The sequence below is a fragment of the Podarcis erhardii genome, assembly GCF_964252035.2.
Source record: "Podarcis erhardii genome assembly, chromosome: 1".
Classification (NCBI taxonomy): Eukaryota; Metazoa; Chordata; class Lepidosauria; order Squamata; family Lacertidae; genus Podarcis; species Podarcis erhardii.
In genome coordinates this window covers 72,842,062-72,861,060 of record NC_138497.1, presented here as the reverse complement: position 1 = coordinate 72,861,060, position 18,999 = coordinate 72,842,062, and the positions used below count along the sequence as shown (strand labels likewise).

The 18,999-nt window shown below is 46.5% G+C and overlaps 1 protein-coding gene across 13 annotated transcripts in view; it reads left to right on the top strand.

Moving 5' to 3' along the window:
* The window catches only part of SOX6 (SRY-box transcription factor 6), a 481,944-nt gene that overhangs the window by 25,873 nt on the left and 437,072 nt on the right, over positions 1-18,999 (top strand). For 3 of the 13 annotated variants that reach the window (XM_081840685.1, XM_081840674.1, XM_081840672.1), the window contains exon 1: positions 15,108-15,594. The exons of 1 other annotated variant lie outside the window; for it this stretch is intronic. The gene's annotated coding sequence lies outside the window, so the exon portion shown is untranslated. Of the gene's footprint in view, positions 1-7,037; positions 7,376-14,113; positions 14,220-14,484; positions 14,663-15,046; positions 15,595-18,999 lie in introns of those variants that run through there. 9 more of the 13 variants (XM_081840681.1, XM_081840680.1, XM_081840682.1 and 6 more) reach the window with 9 other exon arrangements.

The following is an 18,999-nucleotide window of genomic DNA, read 5'->3' as shown; positions in this document are numbered from 1 at the left end:
ACAATCCTGGTATGCAAATGTGGAGCATTCAGAGAAGTGAAATCATTCTGTGTTATTATTATCTTTGTAAATTACATCTTAAGAGTTGCTTGGTTGTGTGTGCGTGCGTGTGTGTGTGTTTGAGGACTTTATGATGGCAGTTTAGTCTCAGCCATGTAGCACAAAGTGTTTCTTTCATTATTAACAATAACTGAGCCAATGAAAATGCTTTTAAAAATACACCAGACAAGCAGTTATCCGGCTCTTCCTTTTCAACATCCACAAACCATCTTTTAGCATCTTATAAACCAGCATATAAAACAGCTTTGTAAACATCTGCTTTTCATTGTTAATTGTCAGGAAAAATTAGAGGCTTAAATGCTTCTTTTGCATCGCTTCTTAATCCTGTAAGAAAAGCGCTAGATTCTCACCACTCTCCCTTTTCTAGAGCAGGTCCTTCAGACTGTCCCCCCCCCCCACCTTTGTAAAATAAATAAATGTTGGCTCACATTTATTAATGGACAATTTAACATTTTAGATTTCTAAACATAACAACCCATTTTGCAGTGCTATGAATGAGTCACAGTGAATGCAGAATTTTACATATTTCCTGGGAGCTATAAAATGCAGTTTCTTTTATATTTTGATGCTTGCCCCCCAAATGCTTTTGAGGGTTGCTTCTATCTTTTTGAGGAAAACTTCAATGAAGTGCTAATAAAAATATGAAGACTTTCAAAATTCTCTGTAAATGACTCTTCCCAGGAGCTGGTGAATGATAGCTAGCTGTAGGAAGCTCATAAATGAAACAGACATTTTACGAAAAAGCGGGGATTAAAAATTTCAACAATGCTTCTTTAGTTATTTATCTAGCAAGAAGCACAATAAAAACAATCTTCTTACAGCGTCATAGTGTTTTGTTTTTAAATATTTTTTCCATTTAAAAAAATTAAAAATCCCATTTGCTTTTCCCTTCAACCCTATCCTCAGAATCAATGCTGGTGCAGTCTGCCTGGCAAAGATTTGCTTCAGGTACTGTTCACAATACACAGTAGCTGCATTATAGAAGTGGGTGGAAAGGCAATCTCTTCACAAAATATGTTCTACCTTTAAAAAACTATTACCCTTACTCTAGATTTGCCACATTTAAATCTTCTCCTTTTGCTCCTCTACTCATATTGGGGGGGGGGGGCGGATATCTCACAAATATATGGTTTGCTCATCTTTAAAACATTTTCTTCACTTACAGTCAGTCAATTAAACATTTACTCAGTGTATTTATTTTAATTTCAGACTCTTTAAAATATAAATCCACCCAGCTGCATCTTAACAGAAAGAGGTGCCTCAGAATTAGAACTTTAAAAGGCAATGACAACAGGCAGATTATATTTTTGTTTTGTTTTTTCTCTGCCTTGGAATTATTGCTTTTATGTAAACGTTGACTTTTTATTACAAAAAAAAAAAACTTTAATGAAGAAGGAAAGAAAGAAAGGACACAAACAACAGTATTGTAAAACATAATATTGCTGTGATTTGCTTACAGCAGTCATTGCCAGTCTGGTGCCCTCCAGGGATTTTGGACGCAGCTCTGTGCCAAGGCTGCCTGAGGCTCAAGAGTTGTAGTCTAAAACATCTGGAGGGCACCAGGTTGGCAAAGACTGTAATACTGGAGCTAGAATCCCATGACTACCTTCTGATGTAATGCTTTCAAGGGAACTGATTATTGTCAATGTAGTCCATAGGGTAAAATTACATAACGCTGCTTAATGCATTTGTGTATTAATTTCCATGGTATCATAAATCTAAGAAGCTTTAACATTTCATATCGCATTAGAATGTAAAGTCCCTTGTTGTAAAGGCTGCGTGTTTACTCTGCAAATAAAAATGCCCCTGTCTTTCAAGAGCTGTTGATAGAAACACTGGAAGACGCTACCTGTAAAATGACTTTGTTCAAGTTAATCTGTAATTAAACCCTGATAATATTTGAAGATTCTATTTAAGAATGTTTTGCTGTTGCAATAAAATATAGTCTTCATTTGTAATGTGCTAATGAACACTTTTAAATGTTAATGGATAATTCTTAGGTTCATTTGCTAATTATTCAGATAAAGAAATCAACACCGTTGGCCAATTCCTTCAAACCTTTCTCGCAGCAAGTCTATTTGCTGTTTGTACTTCCACAACTTTCAAAAAGTTAAGCATAAGTAAAAGTTAAAAGAATTATCACATTTAAGCTGAAAATTGAATTCATTTAGAACCCACTCTAATACAATGAAGCATTATTAAATAGTGAGGAGAATGAGAGCCCTTCTTTTGACTAAAATCTACCGGTACTTAATTTACATTTTAGAACTGATGTTAGCTAAGTATTTTACTAATTTTATCTGCTACCTTGACTGTGTGATATTCCTAATTACAATGTTTAATCCTTTACACTAAAGCGTGCCACTGTTACTATTATTCTCTGACTCCATAAACTCTCTTACTTGCCTTTTCCCCTTCTCTATGCAGCTTTCAAACAATTTTATTAATTTGATATCTTGCTTCTAGAGACATCTACTTGGAAGCTTCATCCAAGCATTTACCGGCTTGTAATGGGGAAAACAATGGTTCTAAGAATATAACTGCTAGATATTAAGTACTATGTTATATAGTACATTTTTCTTTTAAAGTAATAATAATAAAAATATTAATAAATAAATTTGTAATTATAATCATAAGCATTATTATTGAATGTGGGCAAAGTGGGATCAATATGCAAGTATAATATACAGTATGCACATACAACCAGCATATAGAAAGTTTATATAAATCCATCACTTCTGATAATGTTTTCCCATTCAGGCATCCACACGCAAGTGACTTAGACTACTCTTGAAAGCATGGGAATTTGACTAGAGCACAGATGTTCTTGTGCTCCTTTTATTTGTTTAAATGGGGCTTGTGTAGACAAACTTTCCAGCAGGTTGTGTTTTAAGCCCTCGCTCACTGATTTGCCCCATGGATGTGTGTGGAATGAAAGGCAGTTAGCTTAATTTAGCTCTTGACATCACTAATGCTTTCTATGAATCATCTATATGTCATCTATATGTAGATGCAGCTATAGCTTAAGGAATGAAACAAACACTGTCTCTACACAGGTACAGTATCAATTGATTTAGGAGTCTTAGAGACTTCACAATTTGACTACTGAACTGGGGCAAAGTAATAATTTTATTTGTGTGACCACAGGCCATAACAAGCTAAACTTGGCTGACCCCATAAGCAAATAAGGAATGCCCTTTGCCAGCAGTCCAGATCTACACCAATCAATGGAAATTGTGTCATTGATTTCCCAGGCTTGCAGACAGCAGCCTGTGATTCAGTATTCCTGGAGGCGATAAGCACTTAAGATTTTCACATCTGCTTTGGGATAAATGTTTTTGCTCTGTGCAGGCACTTTTTTAATATAAGGAAAGACTCAGAAATCAGGGACATTACTATGGACATCAATTAGCTGGCTTGGCTGCAGTAAGGAATTATGGTTGCTCAGGGCCTTTGCTGCCCTACTGCAGAGCTTCTTTAACTTCTACTTTGCAGTCCAATCCTATGCTTGTGTACTCAGAAGGACTTTCTTTGCAGGTACAACATTATCCTATTTTGACAGAGAGACACAAAACTTCTTTAGAAGCTCTGGGTACATGCACTGGTGGCTGCACAACTAGAGATGATTAGAGAATATGAAAATCTGAGGCAACATACCTGTAAGCCCCCTGGAACTCAGCTGGACTTACTTCTGAGTAGGCAATGGATAGGAGTTCTCAAGTTTCATATTTGAGAGCTGTCAAGGACTTGTACTACTATTTTATTTTTTTTAAGAAATGTTCAAAAGAAAGTTTTCAAAATAGTGAGGTCGGTTTTTCTTCCAGAGATGTATCCAGAAAGATCTAGCTAGTGATGGCTGGATAAAAGAGCACAAATTTTGTTTTGTGTTTTCTGAAACAGCACCTTCCTTGTTCACCATGTTAGCTCTCCCAACTCTCACTTTTCTTTTAACTGTTAGCTATTTTTAGTTTCCTTAGCACTGAGGTATCCACCAACCTGATGTACCACTTGTTGCTCAGATAGCAGAGAAATGGGAACAACTATTTAAAAAAGAAGATACGGTACTTGAATAATCTCCAAATAAATAGGTTGTCTGTTGAGGGCAACCTGCAGAAGAAAAGTGAATTGTCTCCAAATGAGAATGTTCTGTCAGGCAGGTGATAAGAGGCTTTGTCTACAGGTGGTGGTGGAGTCAACTTATCCACAAACAACTTCCTGTACTGCAGATACAACCTGTGGGCATTCCTCTCTAAGTATTTCTGCTCAACATAAACTCCCCCTGGTATTTGATGCTAAAATTTGCCTTTCATACTAGCAGATCTTACGTGATAGCATTATATAAGGAATCTGTCAGGCCACAGTGCCAACCTGCAGCACCCATAGACTTTCTAAGTTAAGGGTTCTAAGAGTAAGGCTCCTAGTTGCATAGTTACCAAGGAGTAAGTCCCATTGAACTCCTTGGTACTTCCGAGTAAAAACATACATAATACCGCGGTATGAACGGTTTCGAGGCCATGCTTGTTTTCTTTGGGGTGAAGTACCGTTGAACCACACAGGGGGTCTTACTTCAGAATAAACATTCATAGGATCGGGCTGCAAAAAGCGTCGACACCCTTTAAGCATTTTACTTCCCCGAGACTATTTTTTCTTTTCCCTTCTCGGTTTCACATTTTGTTGAAATGTGTCTAAGAACAAGTTCACTCCTCAACAAAAGGAACTTTGCGCGAAAACTCAGGAAAGAGCTGTGTGATCAGAGCGCGTCTTCCTTGTTTGCACTGGGCTCTTGAATGAGTTGTAGCTTTCAGCTTCCTTGGCAAAGGGGCGAAAGAGAAATCTCTCCCCGCCCACCCGGGCTCGTTCAAATCCAGTCAATATCAGTTCTGGTCTCCCGGATCACATGGCTGGGCAAGGCTAATTGATATTATCCGGGAGAAGCCTGAAGAATCAGGATTTAAGTGGGCGGAGATGGGGTAGGAGGGAGAGAAGAGGATTATCAGAAGAGTTTCCCTTTCTTTTATTTATTTCAGGGTTGATAAAGCGTACAGAAATTGAACGTTGGGAAATGATACCCGATCGTAAAGCAGCGTTTAGAACATTTTTTTTTTTAAAAACCCTCAGGAATTAAAAAGCTGCAGAAATAAAATAAGACTTGATTTGGGAAGGCTTGGGAGAAGCCTCGTTGTGTAGCTCTTCAGGCATGTACAGCCCCGAAAGGAAAATGCAACTCCCCTCCGAGTCCGAGAGATCCCACTACAAGAAGGGAATCCCATTGGCCGCTTCCGCGCCCTCATGATGCTCATCCTCCTGGGTGATCTGATCTGATGCCCTTCTGTTCTTAACTGCCTTCTGCCATTCTCATTAGAAAGGTATTCAACTTCTCTCCCCAGTTCTTCTATTACTTTCGCAATGTTCTTAACAGGACTGTGTGTGTTTTTTAATGGCTTTGCAAAGCGGTAATCCTTAACGCTCCCCTCTATATATTTTCCTTACATGCCGCGGCTGCTATTCGGGGAATGGCCTCGTGGTGGCGTTTTAGGCACATAAACAAAGGCTTCTCCAAAGCGGCGGCAGCGGAGCGCGCGCGTCTTTTCTGCAGTTTACCTCTTATTAGGCTAACGGTGCCGCTAATGTTTTGGTTTTGTGATCCGTCACGTCTGCCTTGTTAGGGGGGAGAGGGGGAAGCGCGCGGCTCCAGAGAAGCTCCTGACTCTCCTTGCACGCCGAAGAGCGGCACGATTTCACCAAAGACCGGGCGATCAGTAAAACCCACCAGCCCCTGCCCACTTTCTCTTTTGAAAAAAAACTAGGCTTATTATTTATTTTGTGTCAGTTTGTAGGAGCGGAAATTGACACTGCAGAAGGAGCGTCTTAAGACTCCCAGCTCAGCTCCACCTGGCGCTCCGTGGCGGAGCGGACTGCCCACCCGATGTCTGAAGGCGCGACCGTAAATAAAGAGGGAGCCCCCCACACAGCCCAGCTTACCTCCCAAGAGCGAAGGGCAACCTCGGGGGCGGAGGAGGAGGAAGAGGGAGCCATCCGAGGCATCTGTCACTCGATCAGTCCTTCCCGTCTCTGCCTGGCGGTGACAAACTTGCAGGACGCCTCGATCGCCTCCCCCCCCCCCCGCTTCATCTGCCCCGCTTTCCCCAAGTCAGCCTTAACCCATCCACAAGACAACCGACGGCTCTTCCCACCCTTCCTCCTCATCCCACACCCCTTTCACTGGAGGCTGTGGGACCAGCAGTCCCCCACGTTTCCTTCTCGCCGCCCCCACCCCCCTCTCTCCGACCCCCCCTCCACCGCCCCAGTCAGCGTCCTCCCCTAGAGCGCGGAGCAAACAGCCGGTTGCCAGGATGACATTTCCCCTGTAAGGCTCTCTTTTTGAGACCCAGGAAGCAGGTAAGGATGCCAAGGACGATTCGGGCTGCGCAGGGCTCGGAGCAGAAGGCGCGAGAGCAAGAGCAGGGAGCGAGAGCTAGGCGGAGGGAGGCAGGCGGGCGGGGGTGGGTGGGTAGGACAGGGCGCCCCGGAGGGGAGCTGCCGAAAACACGTCTTAAACACAGAAATCTCCGCGGGCTCCTTTGCTGCTCTTCTTCTTCTTCTTCTTCTTCTTCTTCTTCTTCTTCTTCTTCTTCTTCTTCTTCTTCTTCTTCTTCTTCTTTTTCTTCAATTCTTTGCCTTTGCGTTTTGGAAGAGCTCGTGAGGTCCCACGCGCACTTCCTGCACTTTTGGTGGCCCTTTCCCAGCTTTTGATCCTCCCTCTTTTGGAGAGGTGATGGGAGGGGGAGAGTTACCCTATGATTAAAACGCACACGCACACACACAAAATAATTACGAGTGGTATTGTCTTGACCCCTGGAAGTTTGCAGAGCCCGCGAGCAGCCCACCATGATCACAGTCACCACCATCATTTACCTTCTTCGAATACCTTCGTGGTAATAATTATTCTCGGTTGCTTTAAGTGAGTGCAATACATTTTATTGCCTCAGAGACCATCTACTGTTTGATTGAATTATTCATATCCCCCCTCTTTTTTGGTGTAGAAGACTGCATCTGGGGACTCTGATGTGACGTGTATATTTTTTTCCTCCTCCCCCCCCCTCCAGGAACAAAGGGAATGTGGAAATGAAAGAGAGAGGGGAGAGAGGCTGGCAGATGTGATGAGCTGCGGCGAAGGTGTATCCAGTTTGGCACTCCCCCTTCCTTCTCTCTCTCTCTCTCTCTCTCTCTCTCTCTCTCTCTCTCTCTCTCTCCTTGCTCTCTCTGCAGCCTCGGTGAATCACAGCCTTCCTCAGGCAGCCTGCCCTCTCGCACTGTAAGTACCCCCAGCCTGCTCTCCGTAGCGGCAGCACCGGCAGCATGCAAATCCCAGCCTCTCTCCATCTCCCCCCACTTTGCCTTTGCGCTGCACGTGGAGCGCGAGAGGGGTCTTCCCAACCAACTGTCCCAGGCAAGGGAAGAAGAAGTAAAGATTCCACGTGCAACTTTTCTTTCGAGCTGTCTTTGGGCGTTGGGGGGGGGGGAGTACTACAGCTGGCTTGCCAGGTTTCTGTTTTGTTTTGTTTTCCCTGGGGGAGGAAGTGTAGCGGGGTGTTATTGGCTGGTGGAATTTCAGGCTTTTGTTGTGGTCGATCACTCTCAAGCGTTGTAGCTGAACTCAAAAGTGCCACTTCCGCTCAAGGGACAATACCTCGCATCCTGTCAATAGCCGACTGGAGGGATGATTAGATTTTGTTGTCTTAGGCTGTGTGGATGCAGAGGGGATGCGTGTCCGGCGAGTTATATGGGGTTGGGGTCCTTCTGCTCCCACAGATGCAAATCGCCTTGGGGAGGGAGTTTTGCACTGTCTGGGAATTCAGAACAACTTCTGGGTCGGCCTGTAAGAGAACCATGTGCTCGCTTTTTGCTTGACGTAACTTTTTTTTTTTTTGCCAATCGTGCGATTTTATTCCTAAATTTGTCCATTGAAAATCATTCTCTTTTAATTAATTAAAAAGTTGCTTTTCCTTATTACTCCTCCTTCCTCGAGTTATTTTCCTCAGCCTGTAAAAAAGAGAAATAAAAAAAGAGAGTAGACTTTACCAGTGGGGTAAGTTTTCCACAACACTTTACTGGCAGCTGAACCCCGTTGAGTTGCGCCCGGTCCTACTTAAGTTTACTTCGACATGTTAACCTGAGCTGGAAACTTGCTGCCCCTAATAAAACTGTTTAGGACTGCAGCCTTTCTTCCAAGCAAAGCATCCTTGCCCAGTTAGCCCTGCCAGCTTCAGCGGGATTTACTCTCAAGTAACGAGGGAGCGGTTAGGATCGTAGCCTCACGCCTTGTTGTGCTTTCATAGAATGAACGTGGTTTTGGATCAGCCATGTGCTTCTAGACGGGGCACCGGAGATGTTACACACCTGGACTTGGGAGGCCTTCGGTTTTGGGGAGACTTGCCTGCGAGGCAGCGTGTTAAGGGTGGTAAATGTGCCTCCCTCAGTTCTCCTGTGTGAGTCGGCAGTGTCAGGGAAGAGAGAGATTCTGCACCATTTGTAGAAAGCCTTGCGAGAACAGAACATCTCTCCCTTCCTAACCTTGATCTCAGAAAAGTTGAGGGTCCTGCACAAGTTTCAAGCGGCATAGGCGCTCCTAACTATGTGCATAGGATTTGGGCCGCACGTGGTAGCGAGTCCGAATGTTGCTCGTCTCCTCTTCATCCGATTCAGCAGCCCAGCACTAAGACTGTGGGTGGATGATCGGCATGAAATCGCCTGGTAGAGGCACTGGGGTTTTTTAGTTTTTATTCTCCAAAGCCCTGCCGGGATTCCTTCAGCTTCCAGTAGGGGAAAGTCCCGTTCAGATCAAAAAGCCTTCTTCGGAGACCGGCATCCGATTCCTTTGCAGCTCGCAGTCACTTCGCTGGGATGACTTTCCCCCCCTCCTTAAGTTTGACACAAGATGAAGCCGAATAACGGCAATATGGGACTTATTCCCATTGCGCAGTGTTTAGAGTAGGGCTCAGCCAGACCGGCGTGTTGAATTCTACCCTGAGGGCAGCGCAGTGCCGGGATACGTCTGTGTACCTCTTGATCTGTTTAATCCTGATTTCCGCACTTTGATATAACTAAAAGAATCGTCACCCCGGGGTTGCAAAAATTCCAAATGTCTCCCGCGGGCGAGTTTTGTTCTCCCTAAGTTTGGAAATATTTGTCGTGCGCTCTCCTCTTCCGGCGCTGCAAAAGATGCTCCCCAGTCGCCTGCATGGACATGAGTTTGGTTCCTGGTGCATCTCCCACCTGATGCTTCTTCCGTGCATTGATTGACACAACAGGCCCGACAGGGCTCGATAATGCAGGCATCCGAGGGCAGAGCATCAGGCAGCAGCCGGCGTTCCCTCGCACGCATGCAAAGTGCGCATTTGGGCCGTTTTCTTATAGAACTCGCTGCAAGGCAAGACTAGCCGGGTTGGAATCGGGGTGTTGGGGGGGACGGGGGACACCGCAGGTAAAATTAAGTCTCTTCTTAGACTTTGCGTCTTTTGGGTGCAGGAGTAGGCAAGTTTACGAATCACACAAGTCTCTTCAACAGCTAGGGATTTGTTTTAGATCTTATCACTCGATGGGGGAAGAAATGTTGCTCTGTATATATCTTAATAATTTCTGTGTCGATTTATTAAAACAAGATTGGAAAAAGAATCTCAGACTATGGCAATTAAAATGTGGGTTTTTAAAAATGTGCGAGGCTCCCTCGTGATAATGTATAAACTAAACTAGGAGAAATAAGTTTAGTGAAAATCGTGAAGGGCGCTAGGCGCAAACTTTGTTGGTAAGAAAACAATTTGAATGAAAGGAAAGGAACAATCAAAATTAGGATGTGTTGTAGATGTGCAGTTTAGGAAATTTTGAGGAAAAAAGCTGTCCAGCAGAACCGGATAAATTAAAACGCGGGAAGAGAAACAGGAATGCAGGTTAGCAAAGGACTGCCTTTTTATTTGAGGAGGAATATCAGAATTAAAATGTAAACAAGAACTAGAAAATTTATAGCGATCCCGACTTTTTCAGAGCAACCCTTTATATGTCTACCCAGAAGCAAGTTCAACTGAATGTAAGTGGACTTACTCTAAGGTAAGTGTACATAGGGTTGCAAACTTAAAACTACTTATTCCTCCGAAGCGGGCATTTAAATGGGCCAGAATATCTTACGTGGTCTTGCTAGCGGATGAGAAAAGAAGAAACGCTTTCATTAAGTTTTGAAGGATCAATCTCCCCACGTGAATTTAAATGAAACCAGATTAGGGCAAATTGGCTGTTCATCCCTAGGATTTGGGTGGCTGCCTATATTGCGCCGAGCGCTCTGCCCAGGTAGGTGCTGGGATCCCAACCAAACCCGCCCATTTGGGGACTTAAGACACAGCAGTGATACTCCCTTCTTGGCCTTTTGGAAACGCGTGCAGCTATTTTGGAAACAGAAAAGTTCCCCCGTCTTGATCTGCGAAAGCGGGAGGTGGTGACGGGACCGGCCTGGCCCCCAAGCACAAAGGCGGACCCACAAAGCGCCTCTTCTGTTTTGGGGGCCTGGGGAGGGGGGAGGCGGCTGCCCCCCACGCGCCCTCCGCCTCGCATCCCCTTGCGTCGAGGTGCGAAGAATATCAAAAGGGCGAGAGAGACGCGCTAAGTTTTTCCACTGGTGGTTGCTCACATGATCCCGGCGCCTCCTGGCACTTTGAAGAGCCTCTTTCAAGGTTTGACTGCCCCACACACCTTTTTTTTTAAAAAAATAAAAAAATAAAAAAATTCCTAAAAAGAAAATGATTGAGAGACTTTTCTCTTTCATGCAACATTAAACACCCACACCCCTCCCTCTTTTGGATTTATTCTCTCCATCTCTTCACAGTTCTACTTCTCTTCTCCAGCCTCGGCTTCTAATTAACACTTCTAAGGAAGTGAAAGTTCCTCAAATGCCTCCCCCCGTTGGTTTTCGGGCGAGGCACCCTCAGGAACAGCAAACCAGCAGTTCAGCTTGAACCCGTAACTTAGGGTCCTGTTCTCTTGGCCCGCTTCGAGCTATGCGCCAGTGTTCCTTTGCGACCGCCCAGCACCCGCGTATCAATTCATGTTTATTACTCTGTTTATAATATCCCCTCTTTCCTCCATCGCGGAACCCAGGGCGGCGTACACGTGCTTCCCATGCGGTCTTCCATCCAGACGTTCGCCCTTTCTCGGTCCTGCTTAGCTTCAGCCTAGCGGGGGCCTCACGTGCCTTCGGAATTCCGCGATTCCGCCCAGCGAAAGTCGAAGGGGCCACTCTGAGAGAGTTGAATTCAGCGGAGTTATTCAGCTCGACCCAAAACTCTAAAAAAACAACAACCAAAAAAACACACACCCCTCTTCCTCCTTCTAGTGAACTGCCGCCTTGCATCTCTAGCGTACCCCGAACCTACCCGTAGTTGATGTTAAGTAAGGGAATAGGAAGTAATACCGCAATCCTAGCTAACCGTGTCTACTCAGAAGCAAGTCCCGGGTAAGTTAGTTTAGGGTTAGTCCGAGTAAACTCTTTGGATTTCTGTGACCAAGTGCGAGTGCCGAAGACCACAGCCTGCCACCTGACCTTGCCTCCTCGAGTTTCGAGTGACTTCTAGCAGCCTGCTGCTGTATGTACTTACTCCGGAGTAAGCCCCACTGTTGTCAACGGAACTTCTTCCAAAGTAAGAGTGCGAGAGAAACTTTGCAGCCAGCCTAAGTCTTCTTTTACAACTCTCTCCGCCACCTGAGCATCCTGAAGACTAGCATTCTCAGCAAGTCAGTCCGTTAAGCTCACTCTGCGATTCTGTGCAGAGTTACTAAGTTGTGAGACTCACCGAGGTTGGCGAGACTTATTTCTGCATAAGCCTGCGGGCGAGCGCACCCCAACGGGGTTTAGGATTGTAGGCCGCATTTCCTCTGCTGACCTCCCTCTTTTTCCCGGCTCCTCTCCCCCTTTCTTCTGTTCCCGCACCCTCTACCTTGTCTTCCCCTAAAAGTTCCAGTACATAATGCGCGGGAAGGAATAACCCTGCAGTCACTTCTCTTGGAAGGAAGGGTCCTCCCCGCCCCGCTCCCCCTTTTAACCCACTGGGCCACCCCCTTACCCTCTCCAGTTTTCCATTAAGCCTTGCCTTACCGGTCAGTGTTAGTCGTGTAACCCAAGTAAGTAAGTAAGTCTACAGGATCCCATTCTTAAGCACCATGGCTCGATAGATTCAAAAATTCATGCCGTATCATAGCTTTTACGCACCTCCCTGCGAGTAAGCCCTATTGATTTCAGTCAAGGGAACAACGCAACAACTCTTAAACACATCTACTGAATGTCCAAATGAACTCAGTGGGACATCCAGGTAAGTTTATGTAGGATCGGCGTGCAGTTGTGTTTGAAGTCAATGTGGGTTCCTCCCTATCCCAACCTAATCGCGCCCTCCTGTATACGTCTACTCAGAAGAAAGACTCATTTGCTTCAAGTAAGTAAGTGGGGCATAGGATTGAAGGCTAAACATCAGTTGCCTTGAAAGTAATTCCTATTGATTTCAACGGGACTTGCTTGCAAGTGAGCGTGGTTAGAATAGCACCGAAGGTTAAAAGCGCGCGCAGCATGACCTAAGTAAATCCCACTGAAATCAGCCGGAAGCTTCTGAGTAAATAAGCATAGGATCTGGCAGCGCGGCTGTAATCCTATATAGTGGGATTCACGTCTGCATAAATATTCTTAGGATGGAGGTTTAATTAACCCATCTGTACATAAGATTCAGATAAATCAGTGGAACTCAACGGAAGCAACCAGAAGGACACGATGCAGCCAAAATTAAGCACTTGCTTAAAGCTCTCATTTAAATGAATGTCCTTACTTTTGGCAGGATTCCCCCACTTGCTTCATTGACAGGAAGTTCTATTGAAATGAATGGGTATAACTTCAATTCTTCACACATGCGTTTGGCGGTGAGCGTCATTGACTGAACATAGCGGGGCTTACTTCGAAGTAAACACGCACAGAATGCGGTTGCGCGGCAGACAGCCCGACTGACACATTTGCCGCGGGAGTCTTTAAGTTCCCTTTAAACCAAAGCCCCCAAGAGGGTGGCTGCAGTCCTAGACACGCTCTTTCTTTTGGCCGGGGAGGGGGAGGTGAAGCGTCACTAAACGCTGAACACGTTTACTTGGAAGCAAATCTGATTAACTTCAGCGCGAACTATGTTCAGAGATGCGCGCTTAAGAATCTCGCAGCCCGGAAGGCTGCGGATTGTCCCGCTGTGCCCCAAAGTGTTTACTCCCAGGAAAGAGCGCGTAGGACTGCAGCCGTCTGCCAATCGGTCTCTGATGAGTGGCGACTGCGAAGGAAGGGGGAAGCGGGGGGGGGGGTTGGATTGTGGCTAGGAGTGCGCGCGCGCGCCTGTTGTGTGGTGGAGAGGGGAGAGAAAATGATATTTCACTTTCTCTTTTGTGCTCACTTTCTCTTGGGTCGTTCGGTTCCACGCTCCCCCCCCCCCCCGACTTTACAGCGCCCTCCCTGCCTCCCGGCTGTGTGCTTGTTGGTGTGTGTTGTTGCCTCGTCTTGCCTTGCCGTCGGGGGTGGGGGTAAGAAGAGAGAAGCGGCGGCGGCGATATAGCAGCCCTGCCTCCTTTCGCCTTCCTCCGATCAATGCCCCTGGCCACTCACTTTCTGATGTTGCACGACGGGAAATGCTTTGAATACTTACGACATGGCCGCTCACGTTGATTGCCAAGATTGACAGCAGTAAAGCAGCGCCTTCGCTTGTATCAGGAGGGGAGAGAGAGAAAGAGAGAGAGAGAGAGAGAGAGAGAGAGGCGGGGGGAGCAGGGAGGGGGAAGCCAAGCCCAACAACAAACAATAATGAACCCGATTGTAACTAAATCTCCAGGCAACCCGTCAGCAAACTTCTCCTGACGATCTGGATCCTGCGCATCCGTGGCCCGAAGAAACGCAGCCAGCCAGTAGCTCAGTGAATTTATTCCTTTCGTTAGTATTTCTGCAGCTTGTTTACCCAGCCCTACAGATACTCATTCACCTTTTCCTTCCTTTCGTCCGGCTACGGCAGTTTGTTTGTTTATTGTTGTTATTGTTTTTAAAGGAAGGACCCCCAAGGCTTATTTCTTACAAACAAAAAACGCCACACTGGATCTCGAAGGAGGTAACTAGGAAAAGCAAACCGGCGCAGCGCTCGTTGTGTTGCTGATACCTGTTGTGGACTTGCTGTCGTGTGTGGTGCGCAGCCTGGTTGGGCTGGGGGGGGGGGGAGGCGGACGCGTTCCTTAGTCGTGTTTTGAAAAGGGGCTTCCACGTTTTGTATGTGTCGCTTTATACCAGAGAATACGGTATTGTTCCCCCCCTCCCCGCTGTCTTTTAAGGGCTTGCTGGTTGCAATTGACCAAAGCAGCAGCAGCATTAGCAGCAGCCGCAATAGCGGCGTCCGGAGGTAGATTGTGAAGTTAGGGAGATTTCTGAATGAATCCCCGGCGCGGCTGCTTAGTGCTGGACTTTTTGGGGAGGGCGGTGTTGGTGGTGGCGGCGCCGACTGGGATGGGATGGGAAGAGGCGAACTGGTGGAGAAAGTCCTTACGCTTCTGACCTGGGGTGAGTTGCTCTGGGGAGGATCCTGAGGCTGCATAAAAAAGACTCCGCTTCTCTCTGAAATCACAACACTGCTGCTGCTGCTGCTTCCCACCCCCTTTCCTTTCCGCCCTCCAAGTGGTGTGTCTATTTTAAAACGTAGTGACAGATCAGCGTTGTATTTTAAGATCACCCGCTGCCTGCGAACACATGGCGCTCTAGAGATACTGCGCGTAAGAGTGATACCAACAGAGGCAGGCGAGCGAGGAAAAATATAAAGCCCTTAAATCAATCTTTGGGAGCCTAAAGCTTCTGCCATTCCTCCGAAGTCCTCACCCTTGGAGATAGTAAGGATGAAGGAACGAGGGGGCTTTGCTAGCGCCTCTGATTTCTCTGTTAAGTTTGTGGTGGTTAAACTTGCCGAGAAGTTCGCTGCTAGTGTGCTTATATATCTGTAGAACAGATCCTTAAGAGAAAGGCGGAGGGGGGGGGAGTATTATACCGCTAGGTGGTAATGCTGGATTTGACCACAGAGGGGCAGTGTATCGAGGATTTGCTGTTCCTGTGGCGCCTTATCTCTCTGCAGGCAGAGGCTGGGATAAAGTTATACTGAAAACTTTAAAATTGATATCACACCCTAATTTGTGTTCCACAGGGAGGGGGAGAGAGAGAAAAAAAGAGTGAGAGCCCAACAACACACAGGGCTCTGCTTACACCATGAGAAGGGGAGCTCTTGGCTGCATTGTGGGCTCGCCCAACATTCAGCTGGGGATTTCTTGCTGTGTCTTAGCTCTTGCCGGAGGTCATGCAAATCGACCTTAAAAGAATGCATAAGCCATAAATTAAAATAAACCCCGTAGCCACGGGCTGATTCATAAGTAGACAATACCTAACCTGGACAAAACGGCTTCCTTTGCGAGCTGGAAGAAAAGAATAGTGCCTAAAGTAAACGCAAAGTAAGTTCCCAGAACGTATTTTCTTTTGCATTAATGTCGTTGTTTTCTGTTGTTATTTCGCGCAACTTTAATCTCAGGGAAACTGCCTTCAACCGCAGTTTTATGCATACTTTGTAGAGATGGTAGGGAGGCAGCAAGGTGGTTTGGTGGGAGCGCTAGTCCCCCCCCCCTTTTCATAAATGGTGCTGCTTGTCATTTTTGAAGAAGGATCTTATTTTTTAAAAAAATATATTAAGATGGGTTTGATGTAATTTATTTTGAAGATCTTTCAATCTTCTGTTGTAAATCTGGCTTGTCTCTGAAAAATTGCATGTCACTTAGCCAGGCATTGTGTGTGAGTGAGAGAGAGAGAGAGAGAGATCACCTGGTGCTTTTATTTTGCTTTACGTTGTATTGTTGAAATGTCGCCTTACAAATATTCCTAAAGTTATATATGAGAGAGGGCGTTTGGCAGGAGCTAAAAGTTCTCTGATCCAGTGGTAAAACAGGTGTGTATGTCGTTTGTATGGGACAGAGTACACGAAGGTGTGTGTGTATGAATGTATACAACATGACACTGTACCACACACACACATACAACTTGCACGACTGTATATAACGGGCTTTTTGTTGCTGCGGGATCTGAAGTCTTCCAGCTCTCCCCCGCCACCCCCGCCACCTTTGGGAGCGCCTTGGAGCCGCTTTGCAGCCGGGGTTCCTTGTGTGCGCGCGCGTCTGAGGAGCAGAGCAGGGCCTTGGGGTCAATCAGAGGCGCAGATCATATTGATTTGATTGCCGCCACCTCTGCTTTGCGGAGGACTCGTTTCCCGGGTGCTTTTTTTTTTAAAGGACGGCGAGAAGGGAAGAGGTGGCAAATGTGAAAAGGCAATTGAGCGTTGTTGTGTCTGTGTGTCAGGGTGATCTCGCCGGTGCTTGGGAGCCTGCGGTCAGGAGATTAGCTACGTCCTCCTGGGTGTTCCCCCAAAAACACAGACAGGGAAACTTTCCGAGATAAACAAGCGTATCTGCGCCTGTTGTTATGCAGATAAAGGAGACAAGTTGCATGTGGGTTTCTTTTTTTAAATAGCCCATCGTAGTAGGGTGAGCAGCTTTGAACCTAATTTTAATTTGAAAAGGGAGAGGAACGTACATTTAAAATATATTTTCATTTTTAAAATGACGGTGTGATTGAAACTGGTGGGCATCTCGGTCTAAAGTGACTTTTTACTTTTTGAAAAACCCTGTAGCTGGGTGGGTTTGACTGTGGTTGGGTGGGCAGGTGGTAGTGTTGTAGAAACTGCTTTGAGATTGCAGCTAGATTGCACTTGTTATACTGACTCCCTTGTGTGGGCTCATTGCATCAAACCGCTCTGCCACAAAGCAAATGGTTTTTAAGATGGACACAAAATTTGTCCTGCAACGCGAACCTCTGTCTAAAACGTTTGGAAGCTCTGTGCAAGATGATGTATCTTAAGACTCTTCTCACTCGCTTTTTGGCATCCGATTTCTGTATGTATGATATCTCCCTTTTATAATTAGTAACCGTATCTCGAAGTTAATCTTTTTTAAAAAATTAAAAATAAATCTGATCCTCTCCTCCAATGTATTTTTAGGGAGGTACATATTTGAATGAAAATAATTAGGTTACTTGGATTACGTTTGCAGCTTGAAGTAGCTTGACACCTGGCAGAGAACTGCTTAAGCGTTTTCTTTAAACTCTGCCTCCTTCTCCATAACTGCGTTTCTTATAATACATTCTTGTGTTAAGTGAGAAAGGCTGTTTGTAAAACAATCCCCTGGCTAGTCCCAGTGTTGGGTGAAGCTGATCCTGTAATGGCATTTTGTTTTGAACAGTTGCTGTAGTTGAAGTTCCCTCATAAGGTAAGGTGGCACTGGCTCTCTGAAAGGAGGTCCAAATGCCACATTTATAATTAGACTGCCAATTCAGCACATTGTATCCATTGCTATACAGGGATATACTTGCTGTGTCTGGCCTCTCTCAATAGCCTGTATTCAGAATTAGCCAATTCAACTACTTCAACTTCGGCATCAAATTTAGAATAGGCAATGAGAGAACGGGAGGGGGGCCGAGAGAGAAAGCAAACAATAACTCTGCAATCTCTCCCCTCAGCTGGCCATGAAAGGCCAAAGAATATAAGGAGAGCAATTCATAACAATTGTACTGAGGAATCCATACATCAAATACAACGAGTTTGTCGAGAGGAGTTTTTTCCCCTTTTTAAAGAAAAAAGTTTTTTGGGGGGAGGGAACTAAAATCAGCCAGTGTGGATTCAGGGGAAAAAAATGTTCCTAGCATGTATTTCTTTCCTTTAAAAAAAATGGCCAAAGGATATAGGACAATTACACCTGTGCTTGCAACTGAACACAGGTCCCTGGGAAAACTGGCAGGAAAAGTCTTTAGCCCCTCCTGAGGACTATAAGAAGAAACTTTGCTTGCAGGCAGCAGCAGCAGCAGCTCTCCCGCCCCCTGTGCAGTCAGTCACAAGGAGCAGAGCTTCAGGCAAGCCGTGGTTGCTGCTCCTGCAGCCGCCGCCTCCTGCTTGGCAGAGGGGCAGTTGAACGCTCTTCGGCGGAGAGCGGAGGGAATAGGCTGTCGGGGAGGGAGAAGGAAGAAGGTTATTTGCATTCTCAGGCCCTTCCTCTCAATCAACGACCTTCTAATTCCCGGGGAAGGAAGGCGCTGGCTGCTTTAGGGTTAGCTAGCGATCCTCGCGCACGCGGCGGGGGGGGGGGGAGGGTGCTTCGCCGGCCGAACTTCTTCAAACTTAACCCACCCCCCCCGCCCCCGCCCCAGCTCTGCTCTGTTGGAAGCGACCGCTGAGGAGGGATACAGAAGCGGCCAAGTGCGCCGTCGGCGGCGGCAGGGTCCGCAGGGAAAGTGGGAGGTGAGGCGTCCGCAGGGGGCTTGGTGGTTTGTCTCCAAAGTTTCCCCACAGATGGCGCGGCGGCTCCGGCTCGGTGGGGGCGAGTGGCAGCCGCGGGCCAGCAGCGAAGAACACGCGCCGCAGCGCCTCTGCCTTGCAACACCCCTCGCCACAGCGGCGGGACTGGGCTGGGGGGCGGGGGAGCCGCCGCCGCCGCCGCCGCCGGCCACGCTTTATCTTTCCTTTCAGTGCTCCTTCTCGCTTCTCCAGGCAGGCTTGGCTGCAGAGTTTGTCTGGGCCTCGCTCCTTCCCCCTTGGCTTGTGCCAGGAGTGCCGCAACTCGTCTACACTGGATTAGCCCCACTGATCTTAATGCGACTGCTCTGGGACAAATGAGTTGTGTGACTGCTGCCTCCCGCCACTGGTGTCCCATGTAAACATGTCCCCCGCGCTGAACAGTGCAGACGTTGGCATTCTTGCACCGCAAATAGGCTTGTATGTGTGCTTATCCATCTCTCTATCTCACACACACCTCCAGTCC